Here is a 21,357-nt window from a genome sequence, read left to right on the forward strand (position 1 = left end):
TTTTTTTTAATTTAAATGTGAAAATAGTGCTACATCATCAAATAGCAGCTGGACGAAGTTCCCAGGAACTTTGGACCAGCACTTACGGTAGGTCCAGTTGGAACTCGTGAGTTGCAGGAAAGGCCTCTGTTAGTTTGTTGTGTCCCTGTAGCTTTGAAAGGAGTTCAGCAATATGATCATTGGAGTCCACTTCCTGGTACTGGGTACAAGAGGGGAAGCAGGTTTAGTCTTCTAGGCTCTTCTGTGGTCACAGACAGCAGATCTAGTCATCTTCTGTTCTACCACAAGTGCAGAATGCATTCTGAGGAGGGTACTGGAGTTGCTTCATTCATGCCTGGCACCAGCCTGTGAATGGGGCAAACTCCTTAATCAAAGGGGTATAAGTTCCCAGAGGAAACCCTCATAGTTGTGCAGCATTTCCTGTGTGTTCTACTGCACCAAGCCATTCTCTATCTAAAACCAAGATGGTGCAACATTTCTTCCCCTGTGCAGAACTCCTGTGCCCACACTAGAGGTGTGGCTATAGAAATGAGCAGCCACTCTTCTGTGGTTACTCTAAACCAATCTAGGGGCAGCTCCCTTCCCTCTGGATTTGGTGACGGACTTGCTGGGATGATAATAAGAGGAGCAGGCCCAGGTGTTAGTTACATCTGTCTGACAGGGTATGGCTATTTGAAGTTAATCACGTTCCTGAGTACAGCCCCGGGCCAACCTGTCAAGAGAAAAACAACACTTCTTGTGAGGAAGTTCACACCTCATCAAGGGAGTTACTCAGCTGCTGGGTGACAGATGGAATAGTTGTAATGGGCATTCAGAGGTTTTAAGCAGGGAAAGTGTGGCTTTCTAAAAGTACAATTTCTAAACTATGTATTAGAAATGCAACTTTACCAGTGAATTGGACTTGTGATAAATATTTCAAAAAGTCCAAAAATGAAATTTGTAGCTGCTTCCTAGATGGAGATAGCATTAATATATTTAATAATAGATCCCAATGCTTTTCTACAGAACAGCTACATCTACCATGATGCAATGGGGCAGATTAATTGCTGGGATGTTATGCAGGTGCGCTCCTGTTTGTGACTTTAAAAAGGCTCCCTTGAGCTACTGGGCTGACGAGCTCTGGAGCAGGCACCAGCATGCCAGTGAAGAGGTATTGAAACCGGGTGATTAATGGCAGCATTCCCAGCACCCCGCAAATTTGTTCTCTGCTGAAGAAGGGATTAACCCAGAAACACATGTGTCCAGAGATGCACAGTAAAGGCTGTACCTACTTAGAGGTGAAATATTTAAAAATTAATGGAGTTCGTTTTTTGAAGATACTACATCTACCATGATGCAATGGGGCAGATTAATTGCTGGGATGTTAGGCAGGTGCGCTCCTAACTGTTTGTGGCTTTTCTACAGAACAGCTAACACTGCTACAGTGAAATTCGCCTTTAGGGCCTTTTCACTGTGAGGACATGTTTAACATGAAACTTTACATGTCCTACTTTTAAATACCACATACTGTGTCTTATGGGCACTAAGGCCTACATAAGGGGTGACTAATTAATATTTAAAAGGAATGTCTAGGCCACACAAAAGATAGTAATTTGCAAAACCAGCATATAATGCTTAATTTATCCAGATGCGTGCACGTGGTGGGCACTAGCACTGAGTTTTGGAACCAGGAACTATTTTTCATCATCAGACGACCAAAGTAAGAAAGAGTAAGGGTATAAATGAGAGAAAGAAGGTAGGGGTGGATGGGCCGTTTATTCCATTGGGCATTTCCCCAGTGGTCTGGGGGCATTGGGGGTCGGCTTTAAAGGTGCAGGGCTGCTGCTGAAGCCTCTCTCACTTTGAGCAATTCCCTGATAAACGCACCACCTCTCCACCCAAAGAACAACTAGTACTGTTTGGTCTATTTTCCTCCAGAGGTCAACAATTTCAGCATTGACAGATGGAGAATGAGAAGTACTACCGCCATCTTGGTTTGGGTTAACACAGCATTGGTGTACCCATTCAGCCATATTCCTTTGGACTGAAACAAAAAGGCTGCAGCCATTAAGCTTCCCTATAGCGTGCTGTCATACCTGCAAGGTCCCTTTGTCAAACTAACTAGCTGTCCAGCAGGACAGCCTGCCCCATTGATGCTGAAATCTCATGAGAGCATGTTTCTGAACAATGGGCTTTGTGAGGATATCGTATTACTTCCCACTAGCAGCACAAGTTCCCCAGGACATAGGCGACAGAGAGACAGACAGAAGAAGAAGAAGAATCAGAAGAAACAGCCAAAGAGAGACAAAGACAAAGGAAAGGAGGAGAGATGAACAGGAGGACACATATAGTGCAGGCACAGAGGGACAATGGAGTGACATGGAGAAAATAAAACGTAATGCAGGCAGATACTGAGTAGACACAGTAGAAGGACTCATATACTTTAGGAAAAGCTGAGGAGGCACGAAAGACACAAGGAGGGCATTGGAATGTGAGCGGCACTGGGGAACCTATGGAAGAAACTGGGGAGAGGTTAGAAAATAGATTTCAGAGGGCAATGGCAACACACCATCACATAATGGGGTCCTAGTATGATGCACTACTGAGAAGAACAGCATAGGTCCTCATTACAAGCCCCGATAATACTTGTCCCCAGGGAATTACTGTTATTGGAGGTCTTGGCTATTCAAAGGGAAGGAAGAAATACAGATAATTATGAGATTTTGGGGAACTTACCATGCCAAATCCTACATGTTTCTACCTGGTATTTCACCCATAGGCTGCCTACTTACCACAGGTGACACCTGTTGTTGAAAGACCCCTGACAAATGATGTTGCCACAGAGCTTATAAATCCGATAGGGCCATAAACTCCTACTAGTCGCCTTATTACAATTTCCTTGCGGCTGATAAGAAGACTGTTGGAATGCATACGTTTGAGCCCTTTAACTTGTTTGTAGTTTTATATAGCACCAGCTCGCCGCATGCAGACTGCTTTGCAGACAGTGCGCATTCCAAGGGTGCTGTTGTGCTACGATATTTGCCTGGGTTCCCTTACGGGAACTGAGACCAACACCATAGCACTGTTCCCGCCGGGCTGACTGGCGGGAACATCGTAATATGATGTTTCTGTCCGTGAGCCCGGTGGGAACATTGTAATACGATGTTCCTGCATGTCAGCCCTGTGGAACATCGTAATATGACGGGGGAGGCCGCTGGGTTGACAACGATCTCATCCCCTCGACTTTGGCAGCCAGCTTGTCAACCGGCAAACTCATAATCAGGCTCTAAGTCAAGTTAAAACCTATGTTGTACGCGAAAAGGCCATCTGCACTCATTACGAAACCATTTGAACTTTCGAAAAAAACGTGGCGCCTAAAATGTTCTAAGATAACAACACAATCCCTCACCTGGTCCACTTAGCGCCAAGAGGCTATTCTTTTCACCATGTTTTACTGCATAAAACTGCCACTAACTCAGCAAAGAACGTAAATAGGGAAATACGGTTAATGACAACTTCTGAGAATTTTGTCAAAGTTTATCCCCTCCAGAGACCCACCACTGGAAGAGACACATATAGCCCTGGGACAGGGGCATGAAACTGTAAACTGCACCGAATTATCAAATGAAACACGTCCGCTGGTAAGATTTATAGACGCCATTTCTCGTCAAGAGATTAAAGTCCTTTACCGGTCCTGTAAATGCTGCCGCCATGTGTAGGGATTGCTAAACATCTCTTGTTCAACATATTTCAGCAGAGGAGGGCGGGAGGGGGCCATTAGCGGATGCTTTTTTCATTAATGTCTCCCTGGTAATGTGAAATACACAATATGTATGGGAAATGCTAATCGGCGCTCATCGCTAATGGTAATGATTTCAGGACTCTGCGTTCTGATACTTAAAATGAAATATGGAATCCGTAGGAAGGCGCCTTTTTTTATCATGTTACATCTGACAGAAGGGCCTTCGGTGTGTATGTGAGCTGAGAAGTGACTTGCCTGCAACAACTTTAAGGGAAAGTTTGGTCCCAATTCCGTATAGGTTTACGTCTATGCCAGGGAATAGGCAAACCTGGACTTGGGGACCACAAGCAGCCCTGCTGAACACAGACCCACACCCTTGTCTCCTCCAGCAATATCCATCCATCCATCCTCATTCTCTCTCTCTCTCTCTCTCTCTCTCCTCTTTCTCTTCCTCGCTCTCTCCTCCCTCTCTATTCTTTTTCTCCCAGTCTTCTGTGACTGCCCCCCTGCCATAAAGAGCTGCAAACCAGGAGTACCAGCCCACCCTGCAAATTCCCAGTGGAATAAAAGGCCTGTCCGGCCCTGAGGTCGGAGTCCCCGCCTAACTCCTCAACCGCCTTCAAACTCTACAGAACTCCACAGCAAGACTTATCCTGGGTCTTCCCAGAAGCACCAGCCTCACTCCACACCTCAGAAGCCTGCACTGGCTGCCCGTGCAACACGGATGCGAAGTCAAGGTCCTCACTCTCGCCTTCAAAGCCCTCCACAACATCAGACAGAAACACATCAACTACGGTCTGACTTTCCACCAACCCACCAGAGAACTGCTGTCAGCCTTCCTCGCCCTTGCGTACAAGTCCGCCGAGGTGACAGAGACCACTCCCTCTCATACCTCGCCGCCAAGACCTGGAACCAGCCAATCACTCCCTCCCTCCGCGATTTCAGGAACAAGCTCAAGATCTGGCGCTTCAACAACGAGAGACCACCAGCACCAAACGGCACCCCCCAGCACTTGGATACCCCTCGGGCTGATAAGCCACACTCTACAAATACCGATTAATTGATTGATTGATTGGGAGCAACTCCCTCTGTAGGTGCAATTCAATGACTCTGGATGGTGGTTTGAGCCTAGCACTAGGAGTACTTGTCCCAACAACCTTACATGACCGTGAACTTACTACTAGTATCTTTACAGCGGTACCTCCGGGCATAAATCGTTACCTCTGCACCTGGGCTACGCAGAACCACATATTGAAAAAAAAGGGAAGCAGGCAGCAACTGAGTATTTAATACACACCTCAGAATCACTGCAAGCTGTCAGAAGTTCATACATACATCCCACCGCCTGGGCTCTTCCGTATTCCATTGTGTGTGTCTGTGCGCATGCTCCTGAGTATGTGTAGAGTAGTCTTGGTTGTGAGATGAGTCTTTTTTAATAATTCATTACCAATTTATATATTTGTAATTTTCCACTTCTGTGTACCTGTTATGTGTACGTTTTTATAGTGTTACTTATAAGGGGGGTGCAATTTATAAAGTTAAGGGACCATTTTTGTAAAATGAATTTTCTATTCTTTTTATTTAATTACTATATAAGTGACTGCAATGTCTAAAGTTATATGGCCATTTGTCTCATTTACGTTTTTGTTTTAGGTGTAAGTCTTTGTAATGGCTATTTCCTGCCCACATTGTTTTATGGATGATTGATTACCTATACCTATTAGTAGACATTTATGGTGCTTGGATATCCTCTCGGGTGACAAGCAGCGCTCTACAAGTCCACTTTGCATTACATTCAATGGTGCACAACATAATTACAGGCTTGTCTGAAGTAGATATGACTCTGTTTGGGCTGTGGCTCCACTGGACTAGATGTGAGTGCAATGTTTGTGAATGGCTTCTGACTTGCACCTGTCTAAGTGTTTTTTTGTATTTGCATGCCCCTCCATGCTCCCATTCTTGTTGTTCTCTTTCCTACCCACACTTTGTTGTTGATACCCTCAATTTTTCTCCCACTCGCCATGTTCACATTCAACTAACCTAAATTGTAGGGCTATGTGTGCTGACGTCTACACACTCTTGATCGAGAACTCCACACATAAGGAGTAGGACAGGCATAGTTCTACATCCATACATATGTGAATTGCATTTCTGAGTACGAGAAGTGGTATTGAAAGAGTACCATTGCACATACTGGTAAATGCCTCTGTGAATTTCCACAAACAACTACAAGATCAAAGTCCCCGCTGCAATGGCTCTTCAGAGTGGAGTTGTGCTGAGATGAAAGGGTGTATTTAATCCACTGTAAGTGGACAATTCTGAAATCAATTATGTGTGGGTACTTCTGACTATTTTCGCTGGTTTCACATCTGCTTACCTCACATTTGAATAAAAGGCACAATGCGGGAAGAATGTCATGCAGTACAAGTGTTCCTCATTTATTAGAACAGTGGAATGTTCAGAGTTCCATTGAACCCAAAGGAGTAGGTCTGGGCTTCTAATGGCTGGGAAAAGCCCGGAGCTCCAACATTACAGCATCTGTCTCACAGCAACAGCTGTGAACAAAGGCATCATGAAGCCTGAGGGGATTGAAAGGCATCATGAGGCCTTTGTTTTACTAATTAGAACATTCTGCTCTTATGGGGCTGAATGTTCTATAGCTTTATAGCCCACCGGACTATACCAGTCATTAAAGGCCTGCTCCCTTGTTAAAGGCCCTCACCTTTGGCTTGGGCCTTTAATGCTGAAACAGGCATTTAATGGCTAGTATAGCCCACTAAGGTGGACTATATATCTGTAGTGCAACGTGGAATGTATATTATGAGGAATACTGGGGCCAAGCAATGTGATTACATTCATTCTAGTTGCATATTACACTGCCCAGGACCTGACAGTGCATGAAAGCTTGGATTCCTGCAATACCCTGCTAGCAGGTGCTTCACAAGCATTTCCCTGATGAGAAAGCTGCTTTCAAGAGCAGTGTGGGAGGTGCAGGCAATGTATTTACATTGTTGCAATTATCATTAAAGTATTTCCATTGCCTGGTCCCTCACAGTCCTCATAAACCAGTGCTTAATTTGAGCTGGTGGTTTCCGGTGCTCAGCACCGGCATTTAATTTGCAACACCTGCACTTATGACACCTTTCCACATGGTGTCACTGTTTGTGTGATTTAGAGATGAGAAAAACAACAGTTGTTTATTAATTCAAAATATATTAAAAACGACTAATATTTGCCACCCTAGCCATTATAGCTTTGGGGGCCTTGGACAGTCTCAGCTCCCCCACCTGTAAGCGTCTGATGGTATTTGTGATGGCACTGTCACTGGTTGGTGCAAGGTGTTGTGACCCCCTGACGAGGGACCTAGCACTTATTAAGTAGAATCATACAAAAACTATGTTGTGCTTTAGTCTTAGTGGATCCACCATGACCTCACTTTTGACTACCTCCTCTGTCTAGAATGGAAAATGCAATAAGCTACACAGCAATCGTCACTCCCCTAAGGATCAGTCTACATTTACAAAATTCTCAATGTCATTATTTTTTTAACACAAGCTTTATTGCCATTTTGATAGATGCATACATCTGCTGTTAAATATTTGGATGTACTGGTGAACGTTACATTCCATATGTAGTGCAATTTGTAAAGCAAGTACATCCAGTAATTTGTTATGGTTATTGTTCCATCCCAACAAAGCTGTTAAGTGTAGACTGGTCCATTCCCTCCTCCCACCCCCAGAACGAACATCTGTCTGCCTAATTAGTAACTGCAAATGTGTGGGTTGTAATTCTAACAAATCGTAAGTGATAAGTAATCAATGCTGGGGCCAGTAGCCTCACTGAGGTAGGAGTTTGATTGAGGCTAACTCTGTAGGAATGTCACAATGGTGTGTGTGTGGGGGGGGAGTGCGTAGTTCCCTGAGCTAGGAGGCTGAAGGGTCAAAAATCCAGGCATTAATAATGGCAGGGATTAGCCCTAGTGTACTTTGTGATCTTCATTGTTCTACCTCCTCTACATAAGATTGTGCCTGGAAGGTTTCTAGTAGGGTGTCCCATTCCAGCGATATCGGCTTCCTTCGCAGCCCTCTGTACTCCATGCTCTCTGCTTGGCCCCAGTGAAGCACCTCTTCCCACCAGTAAGTGACTGTGGGAACTCGGGTGACTTCTAATGCCTAGTTTGTTGTCGCTTTGCTAAGAGTAAAGCTAGGTCTACAAAGTGTGAAGTCATTTTAGAACCTCGGGCCTGGGGTATACTCCTAGTACATATTCGTCTGGTGTTTGCCCCATATTTCTGCCTGAGAAGTCTGTTAATGATGTCCCTATTTCAGACCGAGATTCTGAGAGTGAGGGGCATGACCAGGGCATATACATGAGGTCGGCATCATGGGTGTGACATCGAGGGCAACGGGCCAAAGCCGTAAGGAACATTGGGCCAGATGTAGGAAGCCTTTTGCGCCTCGCAAACGGCAAAAAACGCAGTTTTGCGAGGCGCAAAAGGCCTTACGCAATGCAGAATCACATTTTGCGAGTCGGTACCGACTCGCAAAAGGTGATTCCGACTCACAAATAGGAAGGGGTGTTCCCTTCCTATTTGCGACCGCATCGCGATGTAGAGTTGCTTGTGACAGCGAAAGCGGTCGCAAACCAACTCGCAGTTACCATCCACTTGAAGTGGATGGTAAGTCATTCGCAAACGGGAAGGGGTCCCCATGAGACCCCTTCCCCTTTGTGAATGCCCACAAAAATATTTTTTCAGAGTAGGCAGTGGTCCTATGGACCACTGCCTACTCTGAAAAAATCGAAACCAAATGGTTTCGGAATTTTTTCTTTTTGCAGCTCGTTTTCCTTTAAGGAAAACGGGCTGCAAAGAGAAAAAAAAAACTGCTTTATTAAAAAAGCAGTCACGGGCATGGTGGTCTGCTGTCTCCAGCAGGCCACCATCCCCGTGAGTGCCTAGACTCGCTATGGGGTCGCAAACTGCGACCCACCTCATGAATATTCATGAGGTGGGTCTTTGCGACCCCATAGCGAGTCGCAGAAGGTGTCTGAGACACCTTTCTGCATCTCGGATTGCGAGTTACCTACTACATCTGGCCCATTGTGTTTAGCCTTAAGGTGTAAGGGATGCTCGATGGAAGATGAAGAATTGTATCAGTTTGAATCTGAAATTGCGGGATACTTTCTTAGAGTATTGCAGAAGAATGTTCCATTCTCTAGGCATAATGTCCCAATCTAAATCTTCTGCCCACTTTGTTTTTAGCAAATCCAACAATATTTTGAGGTGAGCACGGAGTCCTCGGTACAACCATCGAGTAATGTGTCTACCATGTCCCATGGTATGAAGGGCCTGTAGGATTTTGTGTGTTGTCAGTTCTGTGCCTGCAGGCACCCAGTGTTTGTGAACACAGCCTAGGATTTTGGCATGGGTTCAGTATAGAGTCTCAGGCAAGAAGTCCAAGTGTAGCATTAACATGCCGTCCTCGAAGAAGTCACCCAGGGAGCGGGCTCCCCCTTGTTCCCAGAGCATAGCGTCCGTTATAGTACCCAAGGGTTACCCTCCAACAAGTCTGTTTGATCACGGTCTATTCGGATGCCTAGATAACAGAAAGAGACAGGTGCTGTTGCAATGGTCATGGGTCCGAATTGGATCGATGGTTCTGGGTAAGTGTCACTAAATGAATATGCAAACGAATTTTAGGCAGTATGTAAAGTATTTATGCAATACTCAACCAGTAACAAAGTGAAAACACAATATAAGAAAAATCCCACACTAATTTACAAACATAGAGTAAATTGTAATAAATAAAATGATACAAGGGTGACAAAAATCAAATCAGTAGAACAGGAGCTATACAATTTCAAAGTGTTAGGTAAAAGTTGGGGTGGACAGAGACTAAGGGCCTAATTATGAGTTTGATGGATGGAATAACCTGTCCGCTAAACCAAAGGGTGGCTGCCGCTGTAGTGGTGACCACCCCGCCAAACCTATTAGGAGTTTCCCGGTAGGCTGACTGGCGGAAACTGAGGTTTCCGTCCATCAGCCTAGCAGGATCAGGCAGCAGCATTGTCTCCAGCTCGAAATCAAACCAGCAGCAATGCTGTTGCCTGCAGGGTGTACCAGCACAGACAGTGAAAATTGCGAGGATGCTGGGCATGGGGTCCCTGCACCTATTCTCTGCCAGCCTTTTCATGGCAGTGAAACCATCAACCCTTCACCCGACCTTCACCCGCCATCAACCCGTTGGAATCACCGATCCTATCAGAGACAGGGAACCCTGGTGGTCTGACTGCCATGGTCTTAATGTGTTTTTGGACTGCCACAGTGCGGCTGGCAGTCCTCAGACTGCCAGCTGCGTAATGAGGTCCTAAGTGTCAAATTCAGACTGGCCACGATGGAGTGAGTGCTGGGACTGAATTGGGCCTGCTAGTCAATGTACCAGGTTGTACTTGCTCTGAGATGTGAGGTCATGCATCAGTCTGCGTCGAGTTGCTTCAGTCCCGATTGGGTCAGTGATCAGGAGCTATGAAGTGCTACACAGAGTTGCATTGGACTGCATCGGTTGCAATGGGACTGCCGATCAGGATCTGCAAGAAGCTGCGGTGTGGGATCCTGAATCGAGTTGTGTCAAGCTGCATTAGTTTTGATGAAGAGCTGCGAGGTCTTTGAAGTGCTGCAATGTGGATACCTGTGTTGCAATGCATCAAGTTGTGTTGCACTGTCAGGTTGGGGTGCACGCACAGTTGGGCCAGGAGCAGTACACTCTGATGCCAGCCAAGGGTCTAGGACCTGGGTGGCACTTCTTAGGGATCAGGACTCCAGCAGAGGCCAGTAGCAGGGCACCTGCAGGTCCAGTTGAGTTTTGGCAGCTGGGCAGATGCAGGACTGGTCTTGGAGCTTGTTATGTCCCTGTAGCTCAGAGGAAGAGCACAGTCAGCTAGCCCTTGGAGTCTGGTGGTTCTGAGTTGAAGGAGCAGGTCCAGTCTTCCTTTCTCAGGCAGCAGGGCAGTTCTTCTTGCAGCTAGGTAGCCGGGCAGTCCTTCCAGCAACCGGGCAGCAAAGTAGTCCTTCATCTGAGTCTTCCACAGGTCTCGAAGTGTCATGGTCTGACCTGCAGAGACACATTAGCTCTCAGACCACCTTGAACATTTCACCTTCAGCCCATGTACATTCCTCATGAGTCTCTCAGCCCCCTGGCACAGTTTATCCTGCGTATCTCAGCCCCAACACAGTTTATTCCATGTACATGGTCCATCATCTGACTCTGATGTATTATCTCAGGTCTCCAGCACTAAGTCCCCTTTTAATACGGCTTAACCCACACAACATTTAGTGCCTATGTTTATGTTCAAGTGCTTTTTCCTTCCACATCTCGCTGAGGTTTGTGGGGCTCTCTCGAGATATCAGCAAGTTTCAGCGGTCATCTTGGGAATGGTCATATGTAAACTACGCAGGAAGTGAGGCTTGCTTTGCCTCAAGATCTTCTTCAGCATCACCTTACCTGGAATATTCTGGAAGCCTTTGCGAGTCATTATACATGCTCCACATCCCACCGTAAGCCTTTCGCTCTGCAAGCAAGGAAGAGAAAACAGCAGAAAAGACTGAGTACAAGGTACCCAACGTGTACGCATGCATGCAAGCAGTGATTGCGCCTACCTACATTAAGGGTTGTACTAGAAACCCTTGGAATAGCTGCCAAGGTATTAGCCCTAGTCACAGTTTTGGACAGCAAGGTGATAAGAGACTAACTCATTGGTGATTTTTCAAGGTGTGACATCAACGCTTGGTAAGCAAATAGTTCAGCCAAAGAAAGTGTTATGTGGTTCCTGCTTTGGTAATAGAACTGCATGTTTGGGATGGCAGCAATGGCAAGTGTGGGAGACTGAGTGCAACCCACACCGTGAGTAGCTGTTGGCCTAACTCCTGGCTCGCTCGCAGTGCCTCACCCAAACCTCTAAACCTGTCGGGTAAAATGTGATTTCAGTCACTGCAAAATGACACTTCGACTTCTCTATGAAGTTGTGGAAACGTACTGCACCCCTTTCACTCAGCCACTCACGCATGCTAAGGCGAGACACAAGGATGTGAGATCAATTACAGTACATTTTTTGAAGCAAGCACAATATGGCATAAAAAACATGTGCTGCTGTAATGAAACGAAGCAAGGTAACCAACATTACAATAAGGGTGAAGAGATAAACAACCCACCCATGTCGTGTGTGGTGCTAGATGTTCTATGAATTCTATAAATTCCTACCTAACCCTAGGTCTATGACGGAGTGCATAGTGGTTGTAACTCTCTGCCTGGCCTGACCTAAAGGATCAGCCCCAACCCTGTACCTGGATAACGTATCAGAAATCGCCCTGTCGTGTAGATGGCAATCGTCTCTGGAAGCTGTATTATGAACATCAGCTAAGCTGTGAGCAGTGCAATACGCAGCCCAGAATGGCCATGACTGGAATGCCCTCTACCCTACTTAGACCAATTCCCGGTTTCATTACTGAACCATACTGCATTAGAAATACAGCTCTGATGTAATGTAATGTCACAGTGATAGAAGTTGTCTCCTAAAACAGACAACACTAGGGAGCATGTTTTGTATCTTGCAAAACATCCTTTGACAAGCAATACTGATTATATTTGGTACGAAGGGCTGATTAAGCGAGCAGTGTGTTCCTTGCCTTCCTAGAATACTATTACTGATAAAATGTGTAAGAAAAACCACTGCTAAAAGCAGCTTTGCCTACCTGGAAAAAATGTGAATATACATGATTTATAAAACTAGCCTAAAACAGGAGTGACCAACATGGGTCCTAAAAGGGTCCTCACAATAAACGTGAGAAAATGACAAAACAAACAGTGTGAGGTAATTGCTGATAGACATCAGAATATGTGTTATGTTATTCTGTACATATCTTTGAATTGTAATAAAGACTAACGTGTTCTTTCACTAGAGATCCAAGACAACTCCCAAGTTAATTTATCTGTGAACCATACATACCAAACCCAGTGAGAGCTATCACTACCCAGCGTGATTCAGGAAGACAGTCAGTTGCTTGCTGGTAGTTAGAGAATTAGAATATGGGAGGGGTGCTGAGGGACTACAGACCTAGTGCAGAAAGATGAAACTCTGAGGGGGATATTTATAGTCCCCTAGCGCCACCTTGCGCCACATTAATGCCATTATTTATGACGTTATTGTGGCCCAACGAGGCCGAAATCCCTGCGCCGTATTTACAGGGTGGCGCAATGCATGCATTGCGCCACCCTGTAACCCTTTGCGCTCCATTATGCCTGCGCCAGGCATAATGTATGGAACGGGGGCATTCCCCCATTAGGGGAGCCGAAAAAATGGTGCAAAGAAATCAATGAGATTTCCTTGCGCCATTTTTTATGGCACTTTTAACGCCTACTCAACAGCAGGTGTTAAAAGGGGGCTTCCATTCTTTAGAATGGAGCCCTTGGTTCTCTGCAGGAGTAGCACCAATATTTTGGTGCTACTCCTGCAGAGTACATCAATAGCGTCATGTGAAATGACGCTTTTGCCCCCTACCCTGTGCCCTGGTGCGCCCTATTTTAAATATGACGCTCACATGGTGGCAGTAGGAGGATGCTAAGGGGCGCAGGGAAAATGGTGCTGCACTCGGGGCAGCGCCACTTTCCATAAATCTGCCCCTGAGTTTCATCTTGTGCTTTTGAAGTTCGGCAATGACAATTTTGACAACAGACATAATGGCACAGGAAACTTGGGGTCTCCACCTTAATCCCACCTGTCTACCTTGGTATTTCCATTACTCACAATTGAGGAGTTAGGGTCGTGGACCTGGTCCTTATCTTCTCTGTGAGGCCATGTGACAAGCTTTTCAGGTAAGGTTTGCGGTGGGACGTCAAAAGAAGTGGTCTGAAGAGTAGGTCTGAGCGTTCTACTTTTATACCTGGTGCTACCTTTTAAATGGGAGATGCTTCTGGAGCTTTCCCTCAAAGAGGTGTTTTGAATTTCCTGCCTCCAGAACTCAACACCACCAGAGTGACTTCCTGCTCCTTACTGGAACCGATGTAGTGCGATGCAATGCTCCACATCAAGGACATAAAGTACAACCCTAGTGGGATAAACCTGATCCTTGTCTCAGGCCCGAACTCCATTGCTGTGCAACTAGATAATCACATTTGGCGCTTTGTGCTTTTTGGTGCTATACTAACGTTACATTTTAACGTTGCATATCTCCAGTTCTACTGATGACATATTTGTAATTTAGGTGTCAAATCATTTTGAAAATTTTACTTTATGTTGGTGTGGGATTTTTCCTGTGTTGTGTTTTGACTTTATTGTTTTTTGTGAGTTGCATACAGACTTTACACATTGCCTCTCAGTTAAGTCTGAGTGCTTTTGTGCCAAGCTGTTGGAAGGTTAAGCACAGGTTTAGTTAGTGACTGCTTTTGGTACATCCTGACAAGGAACGTGGCTGTTGCTTGATAAGGGCTCACCCCCCCTCCTCAACCAACAACGCAATTCCTCACACTGACACAACTAACAATGTTTCCTCTGAACAAACTGCAACAAAAGAAAATGGTGACAAAAACAACACCAAACAGACATGCAAAGCAAAAATCTGTAACTAAAACGTAGTAAAGACACCATCCAGAAAGTTTGTTAAAATGTGCACCTGTAATGTGAACATTTTAAAATAAATATACCATCACATATTTCTTTGAAAAAAATAATGTCGATTTTCTGTACTCTAAAACCCATAGAAAAAATGTTGGAAACAGTAAAATACATCAAATCCCAAAAAGGGAAGCTGTATTAAGTAGTTGATGATATACTTATAGTAAAGAGAGCACCACCATTGAGAAAACAAAGTGAAATGCACAAAATATTATTCAAACATATGCTATGGCAGGGCTACCTCTAAAAATGAAATAGTTGAAGGGAACACAGCCATCCCCCCTAATATTACTGAAATAGGGGTCAGAACTATTTTACAGCACCTAAAAGAGGCCAGTATGATTTCACAAGAGCCAACAGGAACAATACTTGCAAGTATGAAATGTTCCTGAACAAGCAACAGGGCAACACCCACCTCTAAAATGATTAACTGCCAGAACACATGGAACAGCATGGAAATATCATTAGCACCTCAAAAAATGGTGATATGGACATATCTATGCACTTACTAATCACATACAAAGACACCATTTCACTACATGACAACCTCAACAACAATAATCATTTATGCTATCACGGACAGTTTACTAACTTTAACACCTAGTAAAACATGGATGATGGATGGAACTTTTAAGTCATGTCCTCTACCATTAAGTACTCAATACATGGTCACTATCAAAATACAAACATCCCATTACTATATGCACTGTTACCTAACAAATTTAAACTTACAATGAAATGCTAACCTATTTCATACAACAAACTAATCAAATCAAATCAGGGTTTATAAAGCGCAACTACTCACCTGTAAGGGTCTCAAAGCACTAAGGGGGTTTGTCCTTTGACCTCAGTCAAAGAGCCAGGTTTTAAGGTCCTTCCTGAATTGGTGTAGCGATGGTGACTGTCTGAGGTGCAGTGGCAGGGTGTTCCAGCTCTTTGCCGCAAGGTAGGCAAAGGATTTCCCACCAGTCAAGGTCTTCTGTATGCGGGGTACGGTGGCTAGTGCTTGTTGAGCAGAGCGGAGAGGTCTGGTGGGGGAGTAGAAGGTGATGCGGTGGTCGAAGTAGGCAGGTCCTAGGTTGTGAAGGGCCTTGTAAGCATGGACAAGTAACTTGAAGTTAATTCTTTTCTCAAAAGGGAGCCAGTGGAGGTCTCTTAGGTGATTGGAGGTGTTTTTCATGTGCTGTAATTTCTTGATGTTCTTCTGGGTAGTACCAGCGTAGAGCGCATTTCCATAGTCGAGCCAGCTGGTAACTAGGGCATGGGTTACGGTTTTGCGGCAGTCCTTTGGGATCCATTTGTAGGTCTTCTGGAGAAGTTGAAGTGATTGAAAGCAGGAGGACGTGACTCAGTTGACTTGACAGGTTACGGTGAGCGATGAGTCCAGGATGACACCAAGGTTGCGTGCATGGTTTGTTGGGGTGGGAAGGCGCAGAGGGTCGATGACCACCAGGAGTTGTCCCAGGCTGATGTGGATGGTCCCAGGATGAGGATCTCGCTCTTGTCAGAGACCAACTACAACCCACAAAAACTATTATGGATTTTGATCAAGCAAAGATTCCATCCACACTTAAAATCTACCAGCTCACTCCAATGCTAACATCACTTTAAGCAAAGCATATAGAGACACCAACAAAAATCCACCTTGACCATATAATGTGCATCTAACCTAGAAATAAAAAATCTATTGGCTTTAGTCCACTTCCCTGTAACAGCAGTCACTAAATTATTCTATGCTAATAGAATGTTGCCAACAACATGAAACAAGCTAGCTCCACTAATGGACTATTTTGAGGATACTTGGATTGATCGGCTGCACCAATAAGGCCAGACGCCAACCCATGTGTCACATTTGATGGTAGATCATTTATGACAGCAGCTTCTCCTAAAAAGAAAAGACAAATTATGCAGTGCAAAGGCGGCACAATTCCTTCCAAGGAACCCTGGGAAGCAGATACCCTACCAATTCCTAGAAATATGTAAAAAACAGAACAAGGATAACAGGAGTTAAGAATAGAACAATCCTTAACCCCACTCAAACTAAAAATACCCAAACAAACTAAACAAATGCATGAACTCCCAGCATTCAAAGACTCTTTACTAACAACATAAGCCTATCATATCTCTACTCAGAAGCAAGAGACCCTGTTTTATGGGCACTCATACTTTATTACCATTTACTTCTAAATATTATTAAAGCATATTTGTAATACCAAATTGCAAAGAAAAGAAGTTCAAAATACAAAGAAATCTGTATGATAATTATAGTTTACTGAAATAAATATGTTTGAATAAATGAATAATAATACATTCATTTAAAATATCTGTTAGAAATGGTGGATTTGATTGGCAGTCACTTTACCCCCTGCCCAAGCAAGGACCCTCACTCTAGTCAGGGTAAAGGAAAATCACCCTAAGTTAACCCCCGCTCACCCTCTTGGTAGCTTGCCACGAGCAAGCAGGCTTAACTTCAGAAGCAATTTGTAAAGGATTTCTACCAACACACACAGTAATACAGTGAAAAACTACAAAATGGACACCACACCAGTTTAGAAAAATAGGTAATTTTTATCTAAATCAAACAATAACAAAACACCAAAAATCCAACATACACAAGTCAAGATATATATTTTTTTTAAACTAAGAGTCTTAGGGCCAGATGTAGCAAAGCGTTTTTCCCATTCTGTGTCAATGGGAAAATGTGTTCGTACATAAGGCCCTTAATCCTTAGAAAACAGTGAGAATGCTGTTGTTACACAAAGAACCTGGTTAGACGCCAAAAATAAAGCCGCACAGGCGAGCGTGCGTTGGAAAAGGGTAGCAATGCGTTGATTCCTTACTCGCAAGTGAGGCGGTGTGTTGTTTCCTTCTCTGGTCGGGTCTGCAATGCGTCATTTTTCCCCGCAAGAGAGCGATGCACCAATTTCTGGACGGGCACCTCCGATCTGCGCAGAGTCGGGTTGACTTGGACGTCCAGGGACGATGCGTGGAAAATCCGGTCTCACGGTTTCAGAAAACCACACTACGTGGGGTTTGCATCATTATCATCCTCCGTAAGCGGATGTTGCTCAACGTTTTTCTAGCTGTGATGTGTCTATCACCCAGCCATGATGCAGGTGGAGTGTCGATTTCGGCTGCGAAGCCGGCTGCACGTCGTTTATCAGTCGTGTCACAGAAGATGCATCGTAAATTTCCCCACACGGAATTCTGTGCGTGGATGTTCATTTCTTGTCTGCCAACTTCACCTTTCAAGGGCACAGGGACTCGGTAGGGCACCACTTGGCAGGGCAGGAGTCTCAGCAGAGAGCCCAGGTGCTGGCAGAGGAAGTCTTTGATGGCCCTGAGACTTCAACAACAGGAGGCAAGCTCAGTTCAAGCCCTTGGGGATTCTTCTTGAGCAGGAATGTACAACAAAGTCCAGTATTTGTTCCCTTTCACAGGCAGAGGCAGCAACTTCAGGAAAGCCCAACACAGCACAGTCAGGGGCAGGGGCAGAACTTCTACTCAACTCTTCAGCTCTTCTCCTTGGCAGAGGTTCCTCTGGATTCCAGAATGATCTAATTTTCAGGGGGTTTGGGTCCACTACTTATACTCCTCTCTGCCTTTGAAGTAGGCAAAACTTCAAAGGAAGGTCTCTCTTGTTTGTAAGATCCTGCCTTACCCAGGCCAGGCCCCAGACACACACCAGGGGGTGTGAGACTGCATTGTGTTAGTGTAGGCACACCCCTTTCAGATGTGAGTGACTACTTCTCCCTTCCCTCCCAGCACAGATGGCTCATCAGCATATGCAGGCTACACCACAGCTCCCTTTGTGTCACTGTCTAGAGAGAGGTGCAACCAGCCCAACTGTCAAACTGACCCAGAGAGGGAATCCACAAACAGGCAGAGTCACAGAATGGTTTAGGCAAGAAAATGCCTACTTTCTAAAAGTGGCATTTTCAAACACACAATCTAAAAACCAACTTCACTAAAAGATGTATTTTAAATTGTGAGCTCAGAGACCCTAAACTCCACATTTCTATCTTCTCCCAAAGCGAATCTGCACAATGATATTTAAAGGCAGCCCCCATGTTAACCTAGGAGAGAGATAGGCCTTGCACAGTGAAAACCAAATTTGGCAGTATGTCACTGCCAGGACATATAAAAAACATTAGTATAGGTCCTACCTTAAACATACACTGCACCCTGCCCATGGGGCTACCTAGGTCCTACCTTAGGGGTGCCTTACATGTAAGAAAAGGGAAGGTTTAGGCCTAGCAAGTGAGTACACTTGCTGAGCCGAATTGGCAGTTTAAAAGTGCACACACAGACACTGCAGTGGCAGGTCTGAGCCATGTTTACAGGGCTTCTCATGTGGCTGGCAGAACCAGTGCTGCAGGCCCACTAGTAGCATTTGATTTACAGGCTCTGGGCACCTCTACGGCACTGTTCTAAGGACTTACTAGTAAATCAAATATGCCAATTATGGAAAGCCAATTACACATGCATTTTACATATGAGCACTTGCACTTTAGCACTAGTGTGCAGTGGTAAAGTGTCCAGAGTATCAAAAACAAAGTCCAGTACACATCAACAACCTGGGAAACAGAGGCAACAAGTTAGGGGAGACCATACCAAGGATGTCAAGTTTAACACGTGTCCCCCCAGTTGAAAGTGGGGAGCAACTACCCAACCTCATGGGAGTTCTCATCACTAAGGTGGAAGAATCTTCACCGACCATCAGCATTGGCGTGTTCTGTGCCAGGACGGTGTTCCACCATAAAGTCCATCCCCTGTAGGGAAATAGACCACCTCAACAGTTTTGGATTCTCACCCTTCATCTGCATTAACCATCTGAGGGGCCTGTGGTCGGTCTGAACCCAGAAGTGAGTCCCAAACAAGTAAGGTCTTAGCTTCTTCAGCACCCAGACCACAGCAAAAGCTTCACGTTCTATTGCACTCCACCTACGATTCCTGGGAAGTAACCTCCTGCTAATGAAGGCTACAGGTTGATATAGGCCCTCTTCATTAAGCTGTGAGAGTACTGCTCCTGTACATGCTCTGAGGAGTCTGCACAACAAACACCTTGGAGTAGTCAGGTGCCTTCAGCACAGGGGCTGTGCACTTGGCAGCCTTCAGGGAATCAAAAAAAGTCTGGCAAGCCTCTGCCTAGATCACCTTCTTTGGTTGCTTTTTGGATGTCAACTCATTCAAGGGCACAACATTGGTGCCATGTCCCTTGACAAACCTCCTGTAATAGCCAGTGAGGCCTTAAAATGCTATCACCTCAGTCTGGGACTTGTGAGGCTCCTAAGCCAGAATGGTGTCAATTTTTGGCTGTAAGGGGACACCTGGCCACTCCCTACCTGGTGTCCAAATACACCACTGAACCCTGCCCTATTTGGCACTTGCTTGCCTTAATAGTGAGGTCTGCCTTTTGCAGGGCCTCCAACACTCTGCAGAGATGCTGCAAGTGTTCCTCCCAAGTGGAACTGAACACTGCAATGTCATCTAGGTGTGCTGCGCTGAAGTCACCCAGCCCAGTCAAAACCTGGTTGACCAACCTCTGGAATGTGGCAGGGGCATTTTCCATCCCAAATGACATCACTTTTAACTGGAAGGATCCTTCTGGGGTAGAAAATGCTGATCTCTCCTTGGCTCCCTCGGTTAGGGCAATCTGCCAATATCCAGACGTCAAATCAAATGTGCTGAGGAATTGGGCAGCTCCCAACCGATCGATGAGCTCATCAGTTCGGGGAATGGGGTGCACGTCAGTTTTAGTGACCGCATTGAGACCCCAGTAGTCCACACAGAAGCAGAGTTCTGGGGTGGCACCAGGAGCAGCAGCCTTTGGGATCAAGACAAGAGGGCTGGTCTAAGGACTATTAGAAAACTCAATCACCCCTAGGGATAACATCTTAGACACCTCAACTTCGATGCTAGCCCTGACCTTATCAGTCACCCTATAAACCTTCTGTTTAATGGGTGGATTGTCCCCAGTGTCCACGTCATGTGTACACAAGTGTGTGACCCCTGGGATCAGGAAGAAGAGGGAGGCAAACTGACCCTACCTGGCAACAGTCCCTCTGTTGTTTTGAGGTCAGGGAGGGGGAGAGGTTCATTCCCTCCACAGACCCATCTTTCTCTCCAGCAGACAGGAGGTCAGCAAGAGGTTCACTCTCTTCCTACATCCCATCATCAGTCGCTAAGAGCATGGACAATTCAGTCTGCTCAAAGTGAGGCTTGAGGCGGTTCACATGCAGGACCCTTAAGGGGTTTCTGGGAGTCCGCAAGTCCACTAGGAAGGTGACTTCGCTCTTGTGCTCCACCACCTCAAATGACCCAGTTCACTTGTTCTGGAGTGCCCTAGGCTCCACTGGCACCATTACCCACAATTTTGCCCAGGCTGAAACTCGACCAGAGTGACATTCTGGTCATACCAACGTTTCATGTCTGCCTGGCTTGCTTCCATTTTCTGTTGTGCGAGAGCTCTAAAGTGGGCAGTCTGGTTTCTGAAGGTCAGCATGTAGTTAAATACATCCTGGGAGGTTTCCTGGGGAATTTCTCTAATCCCTCTTTCATCAGACTCAAAGGTCTCCTGACAGGGTGGCCATACAGTAACTCAAAAGGACTAAATCCAAGCCCTTTTTGAGGCACCTCCCTGTAGGTGAACAGAAGGCATGGTAAGAGGATGTCCCACTTCCACCTCAAGGGCTTGAACAGGCCCATGATCATGCCTTTTAAGGTGCGGTTTAATCTTTCAACCAGACCATTCCTTTGGGGGGTGGTAAGGAGTGGTGAACTTATACGTTACCCCCCACTCCTGCCACAGAGACTTCATATCTGTAGATATGAAGTTTGTACCCCTATTGGATACCATTTCCTTAGGGAACCCCATATGGGTAAAAATCCCCATCAATGCACGACCCACCACAAGGGAAATAATTGACCTGAAAGGAATGGTTTCTAGGTACTGGGTGGCATGGTCCACC

Source organism: Pleurodeles waltl, chromosome 3_1 (genome assembly GCF_031143425.1).
Source record: "Pleurodeles waltl isolate 20211129_DDA chromosome 3_1, aPleWal1.hap1.20221129, whole genome shotgun sequence".
Taxonomy (NCBI): domain Eukaryota; kingdom Metazoa; phylum Chordata; class Amphibia; order Caudata; family Salamandridae; genus Pleurodeles; species Pleurodeles waltl.